Here is a 13,973-nt window from a genome sequence, read left to right as displayed (position 1 = left end):
CCCAACCTGCAAGAATCAACCAAAGACACAAATTACTTTTCCGCAGAAAAGGGGAGAAGAGCTCGACACGGAGAGTGTGAATTTGACAGCCAAACGCTGTCTGAGGTCAACTCCGTCGGTTCTCAGTCCCCAACTGCCTTTTATTATTATGTGAATACACAAAGAGGTTGGCTTTCTCACTCAGACATGCAAGCAATTGACCAATACACTATCCTACAGGATGTTCTGGAAGTCTTCTGTTGATGTCCCATCATTGGGACACAACAATGCCCACTCTCAGAATAGAGATCATTGTGGCTCGTTAACACAGGAATGTGTGAGACATCTCCAACCCTCAAGAGAAAACTCTAAAAGACAGTTAAGACTATACAATAAATCAAAAAGGGAAAGAAAACAACACACGGAATAATATAAAAACATAACCATCCAATATAAAAGTAACTGAACTAAGATAATAATTTTCCTAACACAGATGCTCTGTATTGGGGCCAATGCTATCTGAGTCACTCATCCAATCCAGTAGATTAGCCATCTACTGAATCAAAACACCAATTGAAATCTGCAATTGAAAGCTAAAGGACTTAAGCCATTTGGTGAAAGCCATGTGCGACTTCTTTCAAAAAAAAAAAAAAAAAAAACATGGGAGAAATTTTGTGAAAGGAAGTGAAAAAAAACAGTCATGGTTGTGAGTGATTCTGAAAGTTGTCTTACAAATTGAATTTCAGATCATTCAGGGCCGAAAACACAGCAAAGAAACCATGCAACATCATTTTATCTGACTTTCAGATAATATTCCAAATAAAACAGGCTTTCAGTCCTTGACGTTATCTTGTATTTTACTTACCTTATGAGGGTTGCTTTAAAGATCTCTTCAGGACGCATGAATGAGCTGTTCGAAGCTCAGGTGACAACACAAGAATCAAGGACAGTGATATTTAACGGAGAAGACTGCTATGCTGTGCAAACACACTAAAACAACACAGTGCACTTTGACATCATTAATGTAGTTTGTGGCAAAGCAGCTGAAATGGCAGCACCCTCTCTGAACAAAGTTTTAGTTCACTTAAACCTATTAATGTCATTAAGTTCTCTGATATTCACCATATTATGATAATACATAAGCCTCAGTCATGACGCATTAAGCCTTAAATAGATTTTTGAATACTAACCTGAGAAAACTTACATACTAGCTTAAGTTAAATAGACAAACAAATTTTTTAAAACATTTATCAGATGTATGTTTAAAGTTGCTCAGTCTTGTGAGGCCAGCAGGTCTAATTTGTGGTGCTCTTTTCACAAGTTCCACGGTTTTAACCACCACTGACATTGTGAAACTCTGCCTTTATGTTGGTTTTTCACCACACATATAAAGTTTTGGTGAGATGTTCAGATCACAAAATGCGCAGGGGTATGGCATCAAATTTGAATTGAATTTTTCCAGATTAGAATTGTTTTATTTGATTTATCTTTTTTTTACAATAAATCTGTGTGTAAAGTGTGTAAACTCCACAGTGAAGCTCAAGTACGTACATAAACCTATACTAATATTTGTTTAAATGCCCCCTTTCAGCTCAGCTGGATGCTTTTTGTAACCATTATCAAGATTCTGAAACATCTATCTGAAAATGATCTGAATCACATGTTAAACCTGGTTTTGAAATTAATGGTAATCTAATATTAAATTCTGAAATGCGCCAGACCTGTACTCTAATACCAGTTCCTAAAAACCAACAAATTTATCTCAAAATTTGACTCTATAGGTACATCCTAACAAAGTTTGGATCAATATCCCATCTGAATTACAGTGAGCTTGTGTGCTCAGGATGATGTGCAGTGTTAGTTTTTCTCCACATCTTGCATTTTGCATCTAAACCAAAGAGTTTTAGATGCTACAGATTCTTCCACCTGAGCTATGGGTCTCTGCAGCTCCCACTCCATTACCATCGGACTGGTAACAGTGGGATAAATTATGGGAAACTTACCACACTTTATTAATTTTTATCAGTAAAAGAAAAGAAATGCCTTCATATTTTCCTTCTACTTTATAATTATCCAGTGTACTGACCTTTGTGCTTGTTACGTGACAACACGGAGAAAGACTCAAGAGCTATGAATACTTTTGCAAAACACGCTAAACACAAATATATGCATAGACACGATGATAGCAATACCAGATTTGCTGCTGTGGTTTGCAAAACATGTGCCTGTATATTTTAGGGGATGTCTCAATATTTGAAACATCCCTTAAAAAGACTGAAACCAAACTTCATGCTTCTGTTTATACACTTTTGGTTGCAGAATATATACAAGCATAAGTGTGTGGAAATCAGTGTGCACAAACTATGAGTAAACATCTTGACTTTTCATCTAGGACATGTTCACCCCCAGACAGGCCTATTGTTCAGGTCTGGCAGCAAATGACACAAGATACCCTCCCAAGTCTTCCTGTCAATTGATTGCCATCATAGGATCAAGACACCAGATGCTCAATGTAAATTTAGGATGACAAACAGACCTAACACACTGTTTATGCAAACCCCACACATTCAGCGCTTCTGATGCTTCCAGCAAGGAGCCTTGTTGCTTAGAGGCGACAGAGCTGACCAACACCAAAACAGCAGTAAGGAAGAAAAACAGGAAGAACCTCTGAAACAAAGAGAGGCTCAAGTAAGGTTTTCAAAGTGGAAAATGAATTGGCTAGAGAGCAATGATAAACATAAATTAGATCAAAGATCTCCTAAAATGGTCATATTGATGTTTCTAAAATGTACAGATTCGGGAAAACAAAGTAAAAAAAATACTGATTACATCAAGTATTTAGATAATTAATTTAGGGAATCAATTAAACCAGAATTAAACATTTTTAAACATTTAAATTACCAAGAAGATGAGACTAATACATATGGTGGGAACCTAGGATTTATTGGAATTATCAAGGTGTGAAATAGTAAATAAATGTATACAGTCATCTTAAATAACTTATTATATTATTGAAAAGTTAGCAATTCAAGTCAATAAGTAAAACATGTTACAGATGAAGGACATAGACTCATGTTTTCAAGACTTTATTTCTGTTAATTCTGATTATGTCATAGTTACAACCAATAAAAATACAAGATTAGAATTTAGATTAGAAAAAAGTAGGTTTAAAAAAAGTTTTAACTGAATTTAGGTTTATTTTAAAGGTTATTTTCAAAATGTTGTTTTAATCACGAGTTTCATCATTACACATACAGTAGAGCTCTGGCATTTGGAACCATCAATATTTGAGACATCCCCTAAAAATATTAATAGCTACCTATTTCAATAGTTCAAATAAACCTCTAAATGCATTTGATGCACAGTGGAAACTACAGTAGAACTACAGTAGACGCTAACATCTACTGTCTCTTATTTCCGCTCTTGAAGGTACAGCAAATTAGTGCCAAGAAAAATAGATGGTGCACCTTGATTGGCTGCTTTGCAAACACCAGCCAATAGTGTGTAAAATAACATTGCACTGAGGTACTTCAGCAAAAGTAAATGATAATTACTATTAACATTTTAGTACATTGGTTTAAAATTAGACATTGAACTTGTCATTAAAAGATTCATAGGACACTTCTTTTCTTCAAGCTGCACAACTGAGATTTCTTATTTTGTTTTTAAGAGTTCCTCTCCTACTTCTTTTTGTCAGGGTGAATCATGATGAAGATGCTGCAGATCTGAGGAAAGACATAAAGGAAAGATGCATTTCAAAGAGTGTCTCTCTGTCCAGATGAAAGGCATGTGTTCATTTTTCTCTCAATAAGTAGAGGAGGCTGAAAACATCTTGATAGCTTCCTGCAATCCCAGATTTCTGACAGCTGTGACTATATGCAGAGTACATCACTTCTGCTCACTCTTTGTGCATAAAAGAATAAATCAGCCATGAGCTAATGAGGCAGTCTCTGACAGCTAATGAAAACATTTGATCTAAGATTAGGATATAATGTCAGAGAGAAATGTGGACTTATAGAAAAATATGTTCTGATTCTGGAACAAGGACTGTTATTTGCAAAAAGTACTTTAAATCTGACACATAAGCCTCATGTGAATGTATATTTGGATTTACTTGTGTCTGATTGTATATTTCAGATCCAGTGTCCTGCAAACACTGGATTTGTACCTTAAACCTTTTCACGGATCTTTTTACAAGCACAATTTGTGATGGGATGAAAACAAATTCATGTTTTGTCTTTACATGTAACATATATTTTATAAACATATATATTATAAAAATTCTGCCTCCAACAAGTCTCCATTGTTCTGGCTCTTCTGGACAAAATCCAGTGCAACATTAAACAAGCTCTATTCCAATTACCCAAGAAGTCATAACTTGGAGCTGAGTTTGACATCATACCCGAGGTAACAGCAATTCAGTTAACGCTGTTGGAAAAGTTGGAATTTGAACATGCTGACACAAGCCGAGTAAATACTGTTCTTTGTACTGCTTACACACATAATTTTTGCTTATGATTATTGATGCGAGGAGATGCCATGTTGAAACGCAAATTGTAACTGTGGGTTTTCAGACTTCCTCCCACTTTCCGAGTGGCAGGTCCGACTATGATGGGCATTCCAGTTGATTTTTCTGAACACAAAGTCAGAAATGAATTGCCGACCGGTGGGAGAGCTGGACAGACCCACAGCTCAAGTGGGAGAACCCGTCAACAGGACTACTACTATAAGTTTGTGCACTCCACAAATACAGAGTTTTTCCGCCACACAAAGTTTTTGCATACAGGTCAAAATGTTTGGATCTCAACTGGTAAAACCAGTTTTCTTTCCACGTTATCTCTGACCTGCTGTGTTTATGTCATGTTCATGATGCTATTTGTTTGCGAATGTTGTCTTCAGTTGTATTCATACAGGGGTTAAATGACATTCTTATGGAATATATTTGCTTAGAAGGTGACTTCTGAATATGGTTGGTTGTAATGGTTTTTAGTTATAGATCTCTACATAAAAGATGGTTGTAAAGAAACTATAATTTATCAGATTGTTTTTGAAAACAAAGTAATTGTTTCCGTTTACTTCTCTTTTTTTGTCTATAAATGTTGCGAAATATACAAGAAAAAGTTAAACGACTGTGAATAAACTGCAAAACAGTACATAAACAGCAAAAATCCAGAAACATCCAGAAACTCAACAAGCACACATGTAGCGTGACAAGTCAAACAGTTTGTGATATCTACTTATATCTAACCTAGTGCAAGCATTAATATTGATTATTCTCAATTTGTTTCTTCGCTGTGTTCTGTATCATGTTGCACGACAGCACTCTGCCCACAGAAAGTCAGCGGCTGTGTAACCTTGACCGAGGCCTTTACCCTGCAATGCTCAACAGGTCAAAGGTGCAAGACAGTGTTGTGAATTCAGAGGTGAGACATGAATATAAAATCTATGAGCTAATAAAAACAGAATTAGAGTCTTAGAGTCCTATAGACTGAATCTTGTTTTCAGTGTGTTAAACTATGCCAGAACTGTATAATCTACAGCCTTTTGGTAGCCTAATGACCTTAATAAAAAAAATGACAAAAGTTACTTGTCTGGACCAACTGACTTTGTGTTCTACACATACCGTTGCTAATTTACTTAGTTTTCAACAGTTCATACATCCCACACAACTCCTTAAATGACATGCAATCATTTTATTTTGTACATTAAAATAAATTGTGTGTCCAAAGAAGTATTTACACTATAAAAATCTTTTTTTACAGTGTAAACAAGAAACTAGTTGAGTATCTTTGATAAATTGTGATTAAAAATGAGGAAATCTGATTTGAATTTCTTTTATTGAACTGCATTCCCATTAATATTGGTTCTGATCCAAATATAGACTTGTTGACTGCACAAAAATAAGAAATTATGATCAAAGAGCAGACCACAATATGACACCTTGCAAGCAAACAGTATTTCAAGAGTCTTTTCAGCAGATTATGAGCAGAAAATGGAAAATTACATTAAACCATCAGTTGTTAAAGCAAGATTTCACTGCACCAATTCATACTTGAAATCACTGAGTATAAAACAACCGGAATGATGCTTTGTTTTGTAGCTTTGTTGAATGCTAGATCATTTTTGTTTTTGGTTTGTTTGTACCTCTGCATTTTTTAAAAAGGACCACTCATAGCTTTAAGAAAGATCTCAATAATGAACTTTTGCTGCTTAAAAGTTACGCCCACCTGCAAAGATTATGACAGCTTAAGACCAAAGTTATTCTATTTTGTGTCCAGTTATAAGAAGAACAGCTGTAGCTTTCACCAGGGACTCCAGGCCTTTCAGAAAGAGGAACAAGGCTGCGAATTTTGCTCATTAGATTTCTGGCTACCAGCAAACAATGTGATTTTTTTATCTGGTCAAGTCATGGCTGAAATTCACAGGGTCAGAAAAGCCAGAGGTCAGTTAGGATTGACAAGAAGAAAAACAAGAAAAACTTGCTTGGAAAAAATTTCAGTTCATCTTCTAGTATTTTATCTGAGCTTTCTTAAACTACTTCCAAAGTTTTACTTTTGTTTTCTGCCAGTATATTTCACATTTGCCCATAATTTGGTAATATTTTGCCTGTTTGTGGAAAAAGGAATCTAGGAAAACCACTTTCTACCCAAGCTGGGTCAAATTCAACAGATTCGGTAAGACACTGAGGCCTATTTTTGGATATTCTAACAGAGCCGTGCTGAACTCCACCTCTGCTCCTCTGGTGCAGGGAAAAAGAGCACAGGCAGTGGGTTTTCAGCAAGGAAGGAAGAGGGCAGCTCTGGGACAGGAAACACAAGCAGATTTCCCTTGAGGGAAACCCTATTAGTCTGTCATGGTTTTATAGTGGAAAACAGAATGCAGTCCGCAAACACAACACAACACAACACAACACAACACAACACAACTCCCTGTAGTCGAGTAATAATCTCATTACTTTAACCAGCATCCATGTGCATTTACTTCAAGATACTTGAAATGTGAATTCTTGTGGGTTATGTCTGGGTTTGTATTGTTCAATTTGAGGACCGAAAAAACAAATTCATTGTATCATACAGACACAAAATATAGAATTTTATCTGTAAAAATATTTAATCTAAATATTTTGTTAATTATAAACCCTTTGGACCCATTTCAGGTTCACAATTTCAGCTTAAAAATACTGCCAATATTGATTTACAGGTATTTCTTGAATAATTTGAATATTGTGAACAAGTTCAAACTTTTTTTCCACTCATTTCTGAGTGAAATTCATAATGCTCCATTACACATGGAATATTTCAACCCTTATTTCTGATAATTGTGATTGATGATTACGGCTTACAGATAATAAAAAAAACACCAAATTTAATGTATCACAAAATTAGAATATGATACAATATCAATGAAACACATACATTAAATAGAAATGTCAGGCTTCTGAAAAATGTGTTCATTTCTATTCACCCAGTAATTGGTTCTTTTTGCAATTACTTCTTTTTGCATGAATTGCTCTGGTTATCAAGAGGAAATGAAGCTCTGGTATTTCCCCACTTCTCATTCTAATGACTGAAAATAACAAGAAGAGAAAGCAATAAAAACAAAATTTCTTGGCAAATTCTGATGATTTTAAAGACATTGAACTTTAAGGAAAACCTTATAATCTTGATTTTTAGATGGTCAGTAAGTGGATATTGTTAAAGTATTATAGCGCAGATAAGTTTAATAAAGGATATTTAAAGTGTAATTTGCACACAAAAAGTACTGACTGAATGGTAAAATGTTTTACATTTTAAATTTATTTTTGCTAAACAGCACAAGAACAAAAAAGTCATAAACCAGTCAACAACAAACAATGGCAAACGCACGAGAAAACCCCCTTATGTCCAGCTCTGCTTGTCTTTTATCATCATATCATCATTGTCAGTTTCCACCCTATTTTACCACATTTCCTGTGTGCACACAGCACACTTTCATGCAAGCTTATCTGCTTCTTCCAGTGGGACACATGTGTGTAGTACAAGACTCCATTTTCAACAGACATCATTGCCGTGACTATCTAATCTTGTGTCTGCAGTCATTTAGTGCTTCTTTTCAATTATACAGTGCTGATTGGCTTTGCTAACATACTGAGGTCCCAGGGGCTCCATGTGAACAAATAAACCACGGCTTCAGAGTGATCTGAATGTAATTCTCAATGGGCTGAACCTCATAAGGAACCTCATAAGAAACCTTGACTCACTCATATAAATTCATACATAATATGATTTCATTAAGTAAAGAACACTTTCCTAACACGTTCAACATATGCAATGTTGTGAAAAAAAAAAATTCCGATCCCTTTCAGGTTGTAAATGTTTCTGTCGTTATTTTTAGGCTTCTGACCCACATGCAAGATACTCCCAGGAGTCAATGAAAAGGCTTTAAAGGTTTATTACAACAAGAAAATGTGCAAACAGTCCACAATTTGATTTGGGGAGGGGTTGACTGGTTTGGCGAGGTGAAGAATAAGGCTTTGTGACGAAGAAGGTGTGGCTGCTGATGTTGGAGATGTGGAAGAATGAGCAGAGCTTGGGGTGTTGGATTGGGTGGTGATCATGTCTTGGAGCTGGAGGCGTAGTTGTTGCAGTTTGGAGGAGTTGACTAAACATGGAGATGTTGGAGGGCAAACAGGTTGAAGTGAATGATTTGTGGTAAGATGAGCCTGAGGTGTAGAGAATAAATCAATAACAATATGTCATGATAGATAATATTCTAATAGATAATATTCAGTATTATCTATTGAACTCCAATTCAGAAGCACACAGCATTTTTGGGGATGCAGGCAGAGGAAAAACTTCAGCTTCTCAACCAGCTAAACAAGGTGGGTGGCAACAACTCAGTCACTCAGTCTTTGGTTACCTCGCAACAACCTGTTGAGTAACACGTGGTTACTTATCATCAACAGTCTGTTAAGTAACTAGCAAAACATCAGTTTGAGGTTTGGCCAGAAAAAAAAAAACAAGAACATGGGGTGAAAGCATTTCAGATATTTAAAACAAACAAACATTTCAGATATTTAAAACAAACAAATAAAAAAACAAAAAACAAATGTATTTTCATCAGTAATGACTGATATGAAACACTTTAACTGTGATATGTTTTTCAGCCATGTTGTCCAATACTAACCTGAAGATTATATTAGATTAGATAAATTGTCATTGTACAATAAGCAGTAGAATGAAATTAATAGTACAGCTCTTATAACTATTGTTGAGGTTGCTGGTTGTGATAATATGAGCCCAATAGAGCTCCATAAGCTCTGTTTATGGAACTGGAGATGTAGATGGTGGACAACAGAAAGGTGCTTATAGGTAAAAATCTAAGGGCAAAAGAAATGGTACCTTTGGAAAGGAGATCACAAGGAGACACTTAACATGAAGACACAAGGAGAAAAAACATAGTGCCTGAGATATTGCAGACGATAACACTCAAGCATCGAAGGACCAACATTCAGCTCTTCTTATCCAGCATCTTGATGACTAGCAGATGCGAGAACCCACACCCCTTCCAGAGAAAACCTGCAGTGCCACTCAGACACAAACAATCCCAAACTCTGAGTTTCTAGTAATAAAAAAATGATATGAGAGTAAACATTGATTTATTTATTTCTTCAATTTATTTATTAAGGGGAAAAAAACAATACTGATAATAATTCATCTAAGCTTTCCTTGTTAAATTATGAATTAACTCCAATTAACTGTATTGTTTAGAAACAATCATTTTGTTTCATAGGCACACTCATGCTTTGTTAAAAAAATCTTTACAAGGCTAAAATAGTTCATAAACTAACACATCATAACCTGATCTAAAAACCAAGTCATCACACAGGAGTAGGTTATAAACGCTGATCCTTGCAAATCAGCTACAATTAGAGCCATTATCCACAAATTGAGAAAACAAACCCAGGACAACATCTAGAACATTGTCCGCTTCATTTACCTCAGTTAAAGTGTGTGTTAATCAATAGCAGAACAAGACTTTTATAGTAGGGGTGGTCAGAGTGCATACACAAGTTTATTAGGGGGTCCACACTAATAAAAGAAGATAAACTATTTCTCTAACCTGGTATATGAAGAACATTTTTTCTTTACAAAGATCTTTGTATATTTTCCGGTGATGTGTGCATTTAGTCTTTTATCAGTTACAGTTCTTTAACTACACTGACCACAAGTATAGAAAATCCAGAGCATGAAACGTTTTGTGTAGTGGTGATAGTGATTAAATCCTAACATATTGTATGTTTACAAAATTGGTCTTTGAAAAGTGAAAACAATTGTTTTTGACAATACAACTAGCAAGCAAACTTTGAGTAAAAAGGACACATAAACAGTCAAACATGGTGATGATGTAGTTAGACTGTCCGGATTTACTTATTTAGTACCTGGACAACTTGTCAGACCTGATAATGGAACATTGAATTCTACCTTTACCAGAAAGTTATAAAGAACTGCATCTGATTGTCAGATTGCAACTTTGTGCATCAGGAAAATGATCCAAAGCAAACCAGCAAAACACCTCTAAATTGGCAAAAAAAAAAAAACACAAAAAACCAAAACAACAACAAAAGGTTGTGTGGTAGCTTATTCAAAATCTAGACTTCAGTATGATTGAGATTATGTGGCATATCCCTAAGCACACCAAAAAGTGGAGTTGATAAAACGTTTGATCTGGCCACATTTAGTAATCAGGATTAAAGGGCACTTTAACATTTAGGCCCAGATTAGCTTTGTTCTGTTGATAAATGAAATATTGAGTCAAAAATTTACTTAGATTATCTTTGTTTGATGTTAAAATTGTTTTAAAATCTATAACATTTAGCTGAGGAAAAAATACTCAAAAAAGAACCCAGTGAAAAAGAAGCACAGTTTATGAAGCTAAAGGAATAATAATAATAATAAAAAAGCCTGAATTCGGAATCCCTGTCTGCATTTTTCAGTAACATAAAATCGGATACAATATCTCAAACTTGTGACAGCACATTGTTGTGTTACAGTATTGCTGTGTGTTGTTTCAAAGTTCTGATCAAAAACTGAATACTGAGCTTTCTGGTTTATGGGATGACATGGGATACGCCATTATGGTGAAGTGCTTTCCATGGTTAAAGCCTAATTGTCTTGCCAGAAGATGAAGAGAAAATAATCTATGTTACTACATGAAGAGGCTTTTGAAGAAACACAGGTGAGGGGAAATGGGCACTTCTGGTTATTTGTTGTTATGTCACTCTCAAGGGCCACACATCCCAACTGTTTTAACTTAATGGCGGGTTCTGACTGGCAACTGGGTTCTTACATCTTATTTCCCGTAATTAGGAATAATTGCATTGAGCCAGCATGTACTGTCATTCGTGATACTTATTTTTCTAAAGGGGGATGTTTTATGAGAAATAATAATAAAAAACAGAATGAGGATCAGGACCATCTGATGTTATACAAATTGCTTCATCTGTTTAAATTGACGAGTGGATAATTTCAGAGCAGCAGTTAAACAACAGTGACATCTAGAGGTTAAATCGAACAGAGTCTGTTTCATTCTTCAAAATAATGCACTGTCGAAATAAAAAATGCTCAACTAACTGTGCAACACAGCAGAAATCCAGAAAGCTTTTTTTTTTTAAATATATATATTTATATATACCAAGCTTTAAACTACATACTCTGCAACACAGACTAATCCTGCAAAATTTATTCAGCTTCAGGCAAATGCTGCCCAATTAGTCATGCACCACTGTAATTTGGTGATCAGCAGGAGCTCGAAGGCAAGACATAACAACGTAGATGGCTTCATGAGGCATGGCAGCCCAAATGACAACCATTTACCATCACGGAACATTTGCACTGCAAGGTCAACAGCTCTGTTGTGGAGAGCTTTGGGAAAGCAAATTGCCAAAGCCATTGCGTAATTGCACGAAAGCAGCAGTGAATTGCACTAATATAATGGTAAGTGATCGTTATCTATACCACATAATGGTCAGTTGCTGTTGTCAATTGTTAAATGGAGAAAGAAATATTCCCCCGGGCAGAAAAAAAGAGGGTGAAATTACTAAATTAGACATATGCCACCTGGCATGAAAATATAAACAAACTGTGCTTCATGGTCATTTTGAGTTCGGCACCTGTCACAAATAATATCTCACTGAATAATACATAGTTAGCTGCAGTAAATTCTCCTCCATATTCACAGCTCACAATAATTACACATACTTACTTTTTGATGAGTGACTTTACCCTGACAAAAAATAAATAAATAAATAACAGTATTACACCCTTTAATCATTTTATTATTTTTATTCCACTTTACAATTTTATAATATCTTGCGTCATTCAATCTTAAAATCACAATCAAGAATATTAAGAATCTTTGTGGTTCAAGGAATCCTGCAAAGCTCTGCAGGTACATTTAAAGGAGAAAACTAGAAACAAACCCTTATAATTTAATTATATTACCCTTCATAAATAATACTCTTTTGTGCCCACTTCCATGAAAATTTTGAATCAGGATTTTAAATCGATCTTACGCAGAGGCCTGGAAGTTGAGCAACCCTCTTGCTGTTCTGCTGTCGTCTTTTAACTGTTGTGTATTTAGTCAACGTTTCTACATGTTTATATGCATTGCATGCGTATTTATTGTCTGTTTAGGCAGCTTCTTCTATGCAGTTTACACCCTTGAATCCGTGTTAAATAAATATTCTATTCTATTCTGCAAATTTATTCAGTTCCCTATACTTAGCAAAATAAAATAGAAACCCTTTAAATAGCTTCAGCCGCTTCTTAAAGTATAGAAGCGGGTTTTCTGTACTGTAAGCCTAACCTATAATCTCTTTGCCCAGAGGACAAGTACTCAACATGTTATTCCTTTTGTGGAGATTTAGGCTGAGTGAGATTGGTAAATTGTGCTGGTCGAGAGTAATTCTCGCAGACAGAGTGGCACAGTTCAAGAAGCACATACTGCCCCCAGCAACCCATTAGGATTAGACTGCGGACAAAAATACATTCCTAAAGAAAGTGGAGAAGTAGGCCCTGAAGTGTGATGCCTTGTTTTCTGAGACACACACTGGGTCCTACCGTGGCCATCTATGCCTCCCCCAACTCACAAGTTCCTCTTTTATCTCTTGCCACTAACAAAACACTGTGTCTACTTCGCTGCCATTCTCACTCCTCATCCTATATAGCATTTTACTGCTCCACTGGGGGAAGCAAGAGAGAGGTCCTCGGTGTGAAATGGAGGTGCAATCACACCCCTTTTCCTTCAAGGTTATTACCGGCACTTCTTGGCTTTTCTTCACGGCCGCCATGAAGCCGATGGAGGAAAATGACAATGGTCAGGTTTGTTGAGTCAGAGCATTAAGCTGCAAGCAGGAGAAATAGCTTTGACTCCACAGGCTCTTCAAATCACCACACTGAGCCAACTAAATGCCACAGCAATAAGCAAAGAGACAGGCAGCATTTTTCATCACAGAAGGGGAGCTCATTTCGGAGCGAAGGAGACCGGCGCATCTTGTTTGGTTCTTTTCCTGGAGAGGCGGATGTGAAGTGTTGTCAAGGAACAGCATCACAGCGGTGGGACAGAGCTTTCATTAAAGCCTCAATTGAGAGGCATCAATACAGCCTGCACATCTGGGGGGCTTTTTAGTTCAGGTAAAGTAATGGTGAAGACAAATGGGCCAACATAACGATCATTACGTTTCCAAAACTCACAGCAGTCTACAACCATGAAAACAATTAAATAAAAAACAAGATAATTCAGGCTTATTATCCATATTGCTTGACACAAATCTACTCAAATGATAATAAAAAAAATACATTTATGCATTTATGCAGCTTTTATAACTTTCCCCAGCTTTATACAGATTTCTTAGTTTTCAGCTATTAGAGAAGAAAAAACAGCATTGACCTCCATTTAAAGATACATTTTGCAGAACACAGCTGTTATTAGCCAAACGCTGTCTTTATCTAAAT

Source organism: Poeciliopsis prolifica, unplaced genomic scaffold, assembly GCF_027474105.1.
Source record: "Poeciliopsis prolifica strain line A6 unplaced genomic scaffold, Auburn_PproV2 SCAFFOLD006, whole genome shotgun sequence".
Taxonomy (NCBI): domain Eukaryota; kingdom Metazoa; phylum Chordata; class Actinopteri; order Cyprinodontiformes; family Poeciliidae; genus Poeciliopsis; species Poeciliopsis prolifica.
This window is presented reverse-complemented; position numbering follows the sequence as displayed.